Source organism: Pelophylax lessonae (genome assembly GCF_965119305.1).
Source record: "Pelophylax lessonae genome assembly, chromosome: 5".
NCBI lineage: Eukaryota > Metazoa > Chordata > Amphibia > Anura > Ranidae > Pelophylax > Pelophylax lessonae.
In genome coordinates, this window is record NC_138772.1 from 394,915,218 (window position 1) to 394,927,477 (window position 12,260).

Here is a 12,260-nt window from a genome sequence, read left to right on the forward strand (position 1 = left end):
AAAAGTGCTACTGATTTTTTAGGCCCTACAATAGTAATGCAAATGTTTATAAAATCGCTATTTTCACTAAAAATACATTATCATTATTAGTGGATACAAACACTCTAGGTCCTCATGTTATAGGTAAGGAAGTGAAATAAATCATTATTAAGCTATTCAAATAGCAACAATAAAAAATAATATTTTAAAAATGTATGCAATCACTTGTCTGATGAAGGGGCCCTGAGTGGCTCCGAAACATTGCTACATATCTATTATGTGACCACAGAATAATGCTTTGGATCCTTTTGAGGAATCCTTGGTGTGCTGATGACATGTCTTCACTTTGAGTAGCCATAGTTTCCAACCTATGGTCATTACAGCACCCAGCATCATGAACTGCCGGTTATCTTGAATGTGTGCGTGGGGAATATTGCGTTTCAATTTAACATATCAAAAAACAGTACAAATAAATGGCCCCTGCCCTCACCTATAACTGGCCTTTGCAGCAAGGAGCACAAAGAAGGGCAATGCATGCAAAACAAAACTAGAGAAATTCCCTGCTTAACTTACCAGCCAGCCTGCAAACAACTAAATTATACTGTCTAACAGTATGCATTAAAAACAAGGGTAAATGCGTAAGCTACAGAGCCCTGTCAAAGTGTCTGGTGTTTTCTGTAGACCTAACCCAAAATTTTAAGAGCCCCCCACAGTGGAAGCACATGCATTATAACAGTTAGGCAGAGGGCAGGTGAGCCTGTAGGGAGTCCACCCCTCCTCAAAAAGCTCAGGGGCACACTGGACAGCCAGCACATAGCATTATGGCGGCAAAGGTGTCCAGTGCATCCCCTCACCAATATTCCAACAGTACAAACAAATGGCAACTGCCTTCACCTATAACTGGCTTTTGCAGCAAGGAGCACATGGAAGGGCAACACTTGCAAAACAAAACCAGAGAAATTTGCTTAACTTACTAACCAGCCTGCAAAAAAACAAATTATCCTAACAGTATGCATTAGTATAGCATTCACTTGGTCTAGGCATTTACAGAACAGACTCAGTAAAGTCATTAAGATGTACTAAGATAGCCACAGTGTTTCATGGAATATTTTAGCACTTTCATTGGGTGTTATTTCAATTGATTTATGCCTGTTTCAATGGATTCCTGCCCTAGGCACATCACAAATACAACCCATAGAAAAAAAGATATACGGTCATTCTAGGCAATGAAGAATGGATAGTAGAAGAATTACTCAAGAGTATAATGTGACACATTACCCATGAGAATAATAAACTGGACACCAGCCACTCATGATATGTTCTTCATGCACATTCCTGAATCATGATAAAAATTTAAACTACAAGAAGCATTTTCTTAAAGTTGCACAATTATTTGTTTGGGAAGTACAAAGGTGATAGTCTTTCTTATGCCAAATGATAATTGAATTATTGATAAACAATGATATGAAGCATCATACATAAAGGCAAAAATGGTAATAAAAAGAAATAGTAGAAAGAAAGAATCCCCCTGGGGGATATTTTCATAAAACAAGTCAGTATAACAAATTATAGGAACATATTGTTTTGGGGACAAATCAGTAAATACAATCTTTGTTACACCAGGTTAAGTTCTTGAGTCTCAAAAATGTACGATAAAACAACAGTCATGTATTTGTTAAAATAACAAACCAAAAAAAAATACAACAAAAGTTTTTTTAGGTACCCATTAGGCTCTTATATTCATCAGAAAATGTAAAAATGAACAATATTTTATGATATTTAGTTAAATGATCATGAGTTATAGCAACAGTTTCTTCCGTATGATGGATGTTATCTATCTCTCACAGCAAATCTCGAATAGAGGGAGTGCGAGCCGTTTTCCAAAACTTTGGAACAAGAGATTTGGCTGCATTGAGTAGATGTTTTGTCAGGAAGTTTTTGTATCTCTTGAGAGGGAATGAAGAGATATGCAATAAACAATAGGCTGCTTCAAGAGTCAGTTCAGTATCTGTGTTTTTCACAATTAGATCACACACCTGCTTCCAATAGGAGCAAGTAGGGAACATTGCCACCAGATATGTAATAGAGTGCCTCTATTATTGTGGCATCTCCAGCATTTTTCCAAAACCATTTTTGTAATTTGTCCGGTGTAGCATACCAATGTATGAGAATTTTGTACGAAGTCTCCTGTAGTCTTATGCTAATAGATCACTTATGGGCCAGTTCCATTGTTCTCTGGAAAAGGTCACATTGAGAGGCTTTTTCCATCGATCCCTAAAATCCTGGAGGCAAATTGTCTCAGGGGGAATTCGAGGTTTGAAGAAAGAGTGTTTGTGGTTAGATTAAAAGTCACAGAATTGCAAATAAGACCACTGCAGTAGTTCCATACCAACAAGTCAGTGGTTGTGAAACAATGTGTAGCTATGGGTATTCCTGTAGTAGTTTCGTGAGAAAAGTTAGCATTTAAATCAGGAGGGAATTCAGGGTTATTGACTATAGGTGTTAGTGGGCCAGGATCTGATGCTAGGCCCCCGGAGTGTGCTAGGGTATGAAAAATTTCCAATGGTAGGATGTTGTTTTATTTGTTCAGGATGGTAAGACTTTCCTACCCATTGTAGAAATGAATTTGATAGGGGGATGGAGGAGTCTTCTAATGAAACCCAGTCTTTGTCTCATGGAAATTTTAATCCAGTACTCTAGCAATGTATATACACCCGTTTGGAATGAGCAAATGTTACTATTAAAACTATTAACCTTATCTAGTGTGTAGGTTATATCACTCACAAAAAAAGTCACATTAAGAGCCTGAGCTCCACACCCATCAGGGTAAGAAGTGTAAAAAGGCATAGTGTGGATGCATGTCCATGCATTAGCATATGATCTGGGGGATCATATTGTAAGAAGTGAGGTAGTCACTTGTAGTATAGCATAAGACCTGAGTTGATATTGTTAGGGATAGCAGTGACAACTAGGGCTGCCACCTCTGAGCTTGCCACCCCCACATCTTCACCCAACATGGCAAATCTGGTAGGATGCTCAAGCCCAGGGATGGCATTTCTTTTCTCTGAGCCCCTACTACCCCCTCTGACTGTATTAACTCATCTTCCTACCCGATAACCCTGACTTATCCCATTCACCCTCCCCATTAATCCCACTAGCCACCTGCTCAGCCAGCAGAGGACCCCTTTCAAGGTTGTCAGTTCTGCTCAGTGTTGCAACTCTCTCCTCCAGATGTCTTATGTGAGCTACTAGAAGGGCAAGCTTCACTTGGCCAGAATTCCAGCAAGCAAAAAGGTGGCAAGCTCAGAAATGAGTCCTACAGAAACTTATATAGGACCTAAAGCACCTGTGACCAATGAATCACTCTCCTTAATTAGTAGTAGTAGTAGTGTAGTAGTGCACTAAAATGTGGCCTCATCATACAAACTGGCTCCCCAAGATATTGTTTACAAAATAAAGAAAGCTTGCAGGGAAAAGCAATTTAAATATAATTTTTTTTCCCAAGTAATTTTTTTCTTTCTTTATTTATGTCATTTTTGCTGCAGCAGGTTCTATACATGATGCAGATGGGCCACTTTACAGGCAGACTAAGGGGACCCCCCCAGACACTATGTTTAAAGGAATTTTCCATGTGTATTGTTTCACTTTAGGCATCATTAAAATCAATACCTTTTTAAAAATTATATTTTTAAAAGGTTTTTTTTTTTGCATTGATATATGCCCCCCAGGGCTGTACCCATGCCATACCCTTTTTTTGGCCAACATTTTGCATATAAGCCTTAAAATTAGGGACTTTTGATTTTTTGAATTTGGGTCTCATAGCCTTTAACCACTTAACCCCCGGAAGATTTTACCCCCTTCCTGACCAGGCCCTATTTTGCGATTCGGCACTGCGTAATTTTAATGGACAATTGTGCAGTCATACGATGCTGTACCTAAATGAAATTGAGGTCCTTTTTTTCCCCACAAGCAGAGCTTTCTTTTGGTGGTATTTGATCACCTGTGTGACTTTTACTTTTTGCGCTATAAGCAAAAAAAGAGCGTACATTTTGAAAAAATAACAATATTTTTCACATTTTTTTATAGGAAATTCCCCCCCCCCCAAAAAAAATTTAAAAATCAACATTTTTTAACATTTTAGGCCAATTTGTTTTCTGCTACATATGTTTGGTAAAAAAAGATCGCAAAAAGCGTATTTTGATTGGTTTGTGCAAAAGTTATTGCGTTTACTAACTAAGGGAAAGATTTATGTCATTTTTATTGTTTTTTTTTTAAAGAGTAATGGCGGCGATCTGTGATTTTTTTTGCGTGACTGCGACATTGCGGCGGACAGATCGGACCCTTGACTGACATTTTTGACACTTTTGGGGTTACCAGTGACATTACTACTGTAATCAGTGCTATAAATATGCACTGTTACTGTAAAAATGACACTGGGAGGGAATGGGTTAACTTTATTGGAGAAGGAGGGGTTAAGTGTGTCCCTAGGGGCGCGTTTCTAACTGTAAAGGGGCGTGGCTTTTCGTGTAACAACAGAGAAATACGATCCTGCATAGCAGAACCGTATGATCTCTGTCATTACACAGGGGAGAATGGCAGGCGGCTTTGTTTACATCAGCCGCCTGCCTTTCTCCCTCTCCACCCGACGATCGCGAGTGACCGACGGACATCGGGTCCACCGGTCACACGCACGGAGATGTTAGGGAGAGAGTGGGGGCGGGAGCGCGCCTCCGGTGGCGCACACTCACCCCCTAGAGCCTCACAGGCGAATGACGTAGATCTACGTCACTTTGCCTGTGAGGGGCTGACCGCCGACGTAGATAGTCGTGCGGTGGTCGGCAAGTGGTTAATATGGTTCTGGGTTCTGGTGAGAACTTTTTTCCCTGTTCTGGTGTAGAAAAGAACCTATGGGTGTTCTTCCCATCACAAATCATTAGCAATAGATTTTATACCTGAAAGGGTAAGAGGGGGGTAGGCCACCTAAGAGGGGGGTAGGCCACCTGTTCTGGTTTTCTTTCCAAATCTTGCAATGCTGGCAGAGAATCTTCATCGTCTTCCTCATGGTGCACTTCATACATCTTGCCACTGTATCTGGTTTTTCTAGAGGTCGGATGAGATCTGAAGATCACGGGGATGTGGCAGGTAGGAGAGGTGGTGGAAGAGTGATGCTGGTGAGTGTGATATGCTGGCTTAGTGAGTTTTCCCATTTTAAAGCTACATTGGACCAATCTCCAGGCTGTGGAGCTGTTTTTGTCCTGAAGTTCAGTTAGTGTGCTACCATCCACTCAGAGTGCCAAGCCACACCTCTTTTTATTTATTATATCACTAGCATGTGATTCTACATGGCATGGAAAATGGGAAAATGTTTATTGTAGTCAGTCAAAAGCTATGGATTTAGCATGGGGCAAATTCCCTTTAGGCTCTAGGAAGGCAAGAGGGCCTTTTTCAGAGCTGCACATATTCTGTTGATATAATAGTGTATGACTATATAGTTATTGCAGATAGCACATACTTTATTATTTTACAGTAGGTGTTCATAGTATATATATATATATATATATATATATATATATATATATATATATATATATATATAATCTCAATAGACCATAATCTCACTGACTATAACCTATCGTGATATTGGGATACATTATTATAGTCTATAATTCTAGTAGGGCAGTCACCACATGAACACTAAAACCAAATTTTATCCAGAACATCACACAATGGTTAGATAACAAGGTAAAGTTGAAACAAGACTAATACCATCATGTAGGAACATCCAAGAGGATTAGCCAACATACAGAAACAGTAGGTGACTCAATTAACTCAATTAACAATGGTAATTCACACCTAGGAGACACACAATGGGATAGACACACTTAAAAATAAACACATAACACCTTAAACAGATTATAGCAGGAGACCCCAGAATCAGGTTGTTTTGAGCGAATTATATAAACATCTGTTCTGAGTCTAGGAGGGGTTGAAGCAGTCAATGCTGGTTTGGGCACAGAAGCACCAAATCTTTATCCAGGTCTTCCAGTTCACAGAGTCTGTGTGTTTTTGGGGGATATGGACTTAAATCCATAATAAAACTATTCCAAAGGTCCCCCAGACACACTCCTTCCACTTAATAGAGCCCCCTCAAATGCTCATAGGGCCCATAGTCAGTAGGCAAGAGGTTAGCCTGCAGTCCCTTCCAAAAGCCCCTGTCCTGGTTGGGTCTGTCACAATTACATTGATAACTTACAATTCTATTACAAAATAAATTAGTAGAGGTGTTCTTTAAAACACTTTCAAGCTAACCAAGCCTCAGCCCTACTATTTTTTCTAAGTATACATAAAGGCAAACACTTTTTTCTTTTTAGTTTTGAATAGAGTGGGGACAAGTTAGAAAGAAAGTAAGGGGAAATTCTACATTTTAAAGTTGTGATGAGAGCAAGAGGTGAGGGAAAATCTTTCAAAGGAGACAAATGTTTCTGGTGACAACTGTCAAAGATGGAAACTATGTTTTTCTCTCACTTCACAGCACAGGCTTCAAAAAATAACCTGTTAAGGATGTTAACTTTTCCCTACTTAATTGAAAACAAATTAAAAAAAAGTTTTTGCTATACATACACTTTAGATAACAAGACTAAGCACACTGTATCCCTGCCCTTTGGTTTCAATGGATAATAGAAACAAATTATGTGTTTGTTAATGCATGGGGTTGCATTTTCCTCTGTCACTCATTATTATATCAATTATTTATCCAGAAGATCACAGATCCTTCGGATCTGGTATGGATTTGGAGGGAAATCCCACACCAAAAAAAAAAACAGAATGGAGTCCCCCCAAAATCCGTACCAGACCTGATACAAGACTGCTATAGGTATTTCATCTACTGATAACTTTTTAATCTATTTAATCAAATTTTTGTCACTTCAATTTGCTGCATGTCAAAAATCACTTTCACGGCCTAAACGTCATTCTTTGACAAATTACCAAAAACCCTGAAAAAAGTAAAGTAAAAGTAAAAGTAAAGCATATTTCTGTAGGGGAAATATGCTTTTTTTTTTTTAACTTGAGCTTGATAGATATTCCCAATATAAATAAATACTTTACTGATTCTACTACATGGAGCTTGACACTCTGCTAGTCACTTGTTCATTTTAAAAATGATATAAGATTATTATTTTTTTTTTAACAATAAAGGCTTATTGTAAACAAAATAATGAACTTGTTGTACATCATATTGTGATTTTTAACATGAAAACCAAAAGTTGAATATTTTTGTAGTAAATTATTCTGTATTCGATATACATCACATGTGAGGTATGATTCACCATAAATCCTAACTAGAGTTGAGCGGAAACCTGGATGTCCGTGTTCGGCGGGTTCGGCCGAACTTTAAAAAAAAGTCGGGGTCCGTGTCCCGGACTTTTGCCAAACTTTTCCCGGACACCGAACCCCATTGAAGTCAATGGGGACCCGAACTTTCAGGCACTAAAATGGCTCTAAAACACGAATGGAAAGGGCTAGAGTGCTGCAAATGGCAGCAAAACGTTGTTAAGAGCATGGCAAGTGCTCTGCAAACAAATGTGGATAGGGAAATAACTTAAAACAACAACAAAAAAACAGAAAAATAAAACAATGTTCTTCATCTCTGAAGGACGAGGCCCATATGGAGTAGGAGGGAGGTTGAGGTGGTGGTGGATGTGGCGGTCTCATAGGCATGCGCACAGGGTGTGCCGGATGTGCCTGGGCACACCATAATCACCTAGGGCACATAGCATTATCGCTCTGTTTGCCAGTGAGGAGATGGGAAAAATCTCCCTCGGACCTGCTCTGCTCTATTTCTCTTTGCCAGCAGGGAGAGTATTGTATCGGGGCCATGTACATGTAGGCAAACACATGCATGTGTATTTCAACTTTGGGGTGCACACCCTAATGCAATAGGCTGCGCACACCTATGGATGGTGTAGGTGGAAGCGGCGGTGGAGGAGGACCAGGGCCGGATTAAGAGCATCATGGGCTTGGTGCTGAGGATTTTGAAGGGCCTTAAGGGCCGTGCCTTGGCATGCACCCAGAGGAGGAAGGGTGCAGCCATGCATGCCTAATTCAACATGGGATGCTGTCTCTGAAGCCCATAAACACATCCATGCATTGGCAACTGTCCCTCCTTGTCCGGCCTTCGTGCTGTGTGGGGAGGTTCTGAGGGAGCTGCCTGGGGAAGCGAGCATAGAAGCCAGACTTCTGTGTTTACAAGTGACAGAAGAGCGGTAACAGTGAATATGGCCAACCCGGGGCCTATATAAAGGTAGGGGCCTGGAGCTGCAGCTCCAATAGCCCCTACGTTAATCTGGCCCTGAGGAGGACGAGGTAGCCAACACTGCTTCTTTTCACAAATTTTAAATGAGGGTACACCCCAAAAGAGTGAGAAAGAGCAAAAATAGAACAATGGCTGGGTAAGGTCGGTATCCATCGCTATTCTGCACAAGGTACGGAAAAGTCCAGTGGGATCCATGCCTGGTTCATTTTAATGAACGTGAGCTTGTCCACATTGTCTCTGGACAGGCGGCTGCGCTTGTCTGTGATAACGCCCCCAGCCGTGCTAAATACCCGTTCAGATAATACACTGGCTGCAGGGCACGCCAGCACCTCCAAGGCGTAAAGGGCAAGCTCAGGCCATGTGCCCAACTTGGAGACCCAGAAGTTGAAGGGGGCAGACCCCTCATTCAGTACGTCTAGGCGTGTGCACACATACTGCTCCACCATGTTGGTGAAATGCTGCCTCCTGCTAAGACTTTCCATATGAGCTGCTGGTGCTGCTGTTTGTTGTGGCGTGCTGACAAAGCTTTTCCACATTTCGGCCATGCTAACCCTGCCTTCTGAGGTGCTGGCGGTGCCCTGGTTGCGTTGGCGACCTCTTCCTCCTCCTCCTCCTCCTTCTCCTCTGCCTTGTGCTTCCACTGTGGCCCCGCTGTCAGGTGGGAATGCCAGCAGAATCGCGTCTACCAGCGTGCGCTTGTACTCGCGCATCTTACGATCGCGCTCCAGTGAGTGAATTAAGGACGGTACATTGTCCTTGTAACGGGGATCCAGCAGCGTGGCCACCCAGTAATCAGCACAAGTTAGAATGTGGGCAACTCGGCGGTCGTTGTGGAGACACTGCAGCATGTAATCGCTCATGTGTGCCAGGCTGCCCAGAGGCAACGAAAGGCTGTCCTCTGTGGGAGGTGTATCGTCCGTGTCCTCTGTATCCCCCCAGCCACGCACCAGTGATGGCCATGAGCTGGCCTGGGTGCCACCCTGCTGTGAACATGGTTCCATCTCCTCCTCCAGCTCCTCCTCCTCATCCTCCTCATCCTCCTCATCCTCCTCATCCTCCAGAACTGTGCCCCTGCTGGACAATTGTGTCCCTGGCGTTTGTGTGTGCAGGAACCCACCCTCGGAGCCCCTTGTGAATGACTGCCCTGAAAGCCTTGGAAATGTTACTTCTTCATCCTCCTCCTCCTCATCCTGTGCCACATCCTCTTCCATCATCGCCGAATTGTTTTTTGAAGGAGGCATAGAAGTGGGATAGTTAAGCTGACAACGGCGTCATCGGCACTGACCATGTTGGTGGAGTACTCAAAACAGCGCAACAAGGCACACAGGTCTCGCATGGAGGCCCAGTTATTGGTGGTGAAGTGGTGCTGTTCCGCAGAGTGACTCACGCGTACGTGCTGCAGCTGAAACTCCACTATGGCCTGCTGCTGCTCGCACAGTCTTTGCAGCATGTGCAAGGTGGAGTTCCACCTTGTGGGCACATCACATATGAGGCGGTGAGCAGGAAGGCCGAAGTTACGCTGCAGCGCTGACAGGCGAGCAGCAGCAGGGTGAGAACGCCGAAAGTGCGCACAGACGGCCCACACTTTCTGCAGCAGCTCTGACATATCGGGGTAGTTTTTAAGGAACCTCTGCACCACCAAATTCAGCACATGCGCCAGGCAAGGGATGTGCGTCAAACCGGCTAGGCCCAGAGCTGCTATGAGATTTCGCCCGTTATCGCACACCACCAGGCCGGGCTTGAGGCTCGCTGGCAGCAACCACTCATTTGTCTGCTGTTCCATGCTCCTCCACAACTCCTGCGCGGTGTGTGGTTTTTCCCCCAAACAGGCAAGTTTTAAAACTGCCTGCTGTCGTTTACCCCTGGCCGTGCTGAAGTTGGTGGTGAAGGTGTTACGCTGTCCGGATGAGGAGGCGGTAGAGGATGAGGAAGCGGAGTAGGAGGAGTTAGGAACAGGAGGCAAACTGAAGCGCCCTGCAATCCTCGGTGGTGGAAGGACATGCGCCAAATTGCTATCCGCCTCAGGCCCATCCGCCACTGCATTTACCCAGTGTGCCGTTAGGGAGATATAACGCCCCTGACCGTGCTTACTGGTCCACGTATCGGTAGTTAGGTGGACCTTAACAAAAAGAGAAGCCGCTCAGGTGCAAGTTCAGCACTCGGTGCAGGTCAGATCCGCCATCCAAGCATGTAGAAATCCAAAAAGAGAGAGACCGCACTCAGAGATGTAAATTGAAAATCAATGGAACTCCTTTATTCTCCATAAATACAGCAGACAGACAGTGCAATACATGGACAGACGTGTCGGGTTGACTCGTTTCACGATAAAAATCGCTTAATCATAACCACACACTGTGTGTGATTATGATTAAGCGATTTTTATCGTGAAACGCCTCAACCCGACACGTCTGTCCGTGTCTGTCTGCTGTATTTATGGAGAATAAAGGAGTTCCATTGATTTTCAATTTACATCTCTGAGTGCGGTCTCTCTCTTTTTGGATTTCTAGTTGGGTGGACCTTGCCACAGATGGCGTTGCGCAGTGCACACCTGATTTTTTCCCCCACTTGGTTGTGCAGGGAAGGGATGGCTTGCCTGGAAAAGTAGTGGCGGCTGGGCACGACGTACTGTGGGACAGCCACCGACATAAGGTTTTTAAAACTGTGCGTCTCCACCAGACGGAATGACAGCATTTCAAAGGCCAAGAATTTTGAAATGCTGGCATTCAGGGCCAGGGATCGCGGGTGGGTAGGGGGTACTTCCTCTTCCTCTCAAGTGTTTGGGAGATGGAAAGCTGAACGCTTCCACGGGACATTGTGGAGATGGTTGGTGACCCAGGTGGTGGTGTTGCTGACAGATCCTCTGTTTGCAGGGTGGCAGGTGCCAGTATCACTACAGATGTGGCTGGAGCGGCCGAGACTGCAGCAGAAGAGGAAGCAGGATGAGCCAGAGATGTTTCTTGGTTTTGAAGGTGTCTACTCCACTGCAGCTCATGCTTTGCACTTAGATGCCTGATCATGCAGGTTGTGCTCAGGTTGAGAAGGTTTATGCCTCGCTTCAGGCTCTGATTGCACAGGGTGCAAACCACTCGTGTCCTGTCATCAGCACATTTTCTAAAGAACTTCCACGCTAGAGAACTCCTTTGAGCTGACTTTGGTGCGCTCGTTCCCTTGCTGCATTGGGAAGTAGCGGGCGTAGTGTCTAGGGCACGGCCGCTCCGCTTCTGCACCCTGCTCCCTCTTCTGCTGTGCTGGTGGCTCTGTGCGACCACCGCCTCTTCCTCCAAACTACTCAGGTCACCTGCATGACGTTCATTCCATGTGGGGTCGAGGACCTCATCGTCCTCCACATCATCTTCCACCCAGTCTTCACCCCTGCCCTCCTTGTCGGTCTCCACAATTCTGAACGCCGCAGCAGTTGGCACCTGTGTTTCGTCATCATCGGAGACGTGCATGTACTCATCTTGAGAAATAAGTGGTTGGGCATCGCTGCACTCAATCTCTTCAACTTCTGGGGCAGGGCTAGGTGGATGGCCCTGGGAAACCCTGCTAACAGAGTCCTCAAAAAGAAGAAGAGACTGCTGTATGGCTTGGGGCTCAGACTGCTTGCCTGATTTCCAAGGGGTGAGGTGAAAGACAGTTGGACATTGGCTGCAGGTGCCGACTCTGACCTTTCTGCAGTAGACTGGGTGGGAGACAATGTGAAGGAACTGGAGGCACTGTCAGCAACCCAATCTACTATCGCCTGTACTTCTTCAGGCCTCATCACGTCTAGAGGCGCATTATGCCCTACCAAATATTGCTGCAGGTTCTTTCGCCTACTCACACTTGAGGAAGGTGCTTCACTTGTGCGTGTAGCTGGCACAGATCGACCACGTCCTCTCCTTGCAACAGGAGCTCTACCAGCAGCACCACGACCCAGGCCACGGCCCCTATTTGACGGTCTCCTCATATTTCTGTAATTTATGAT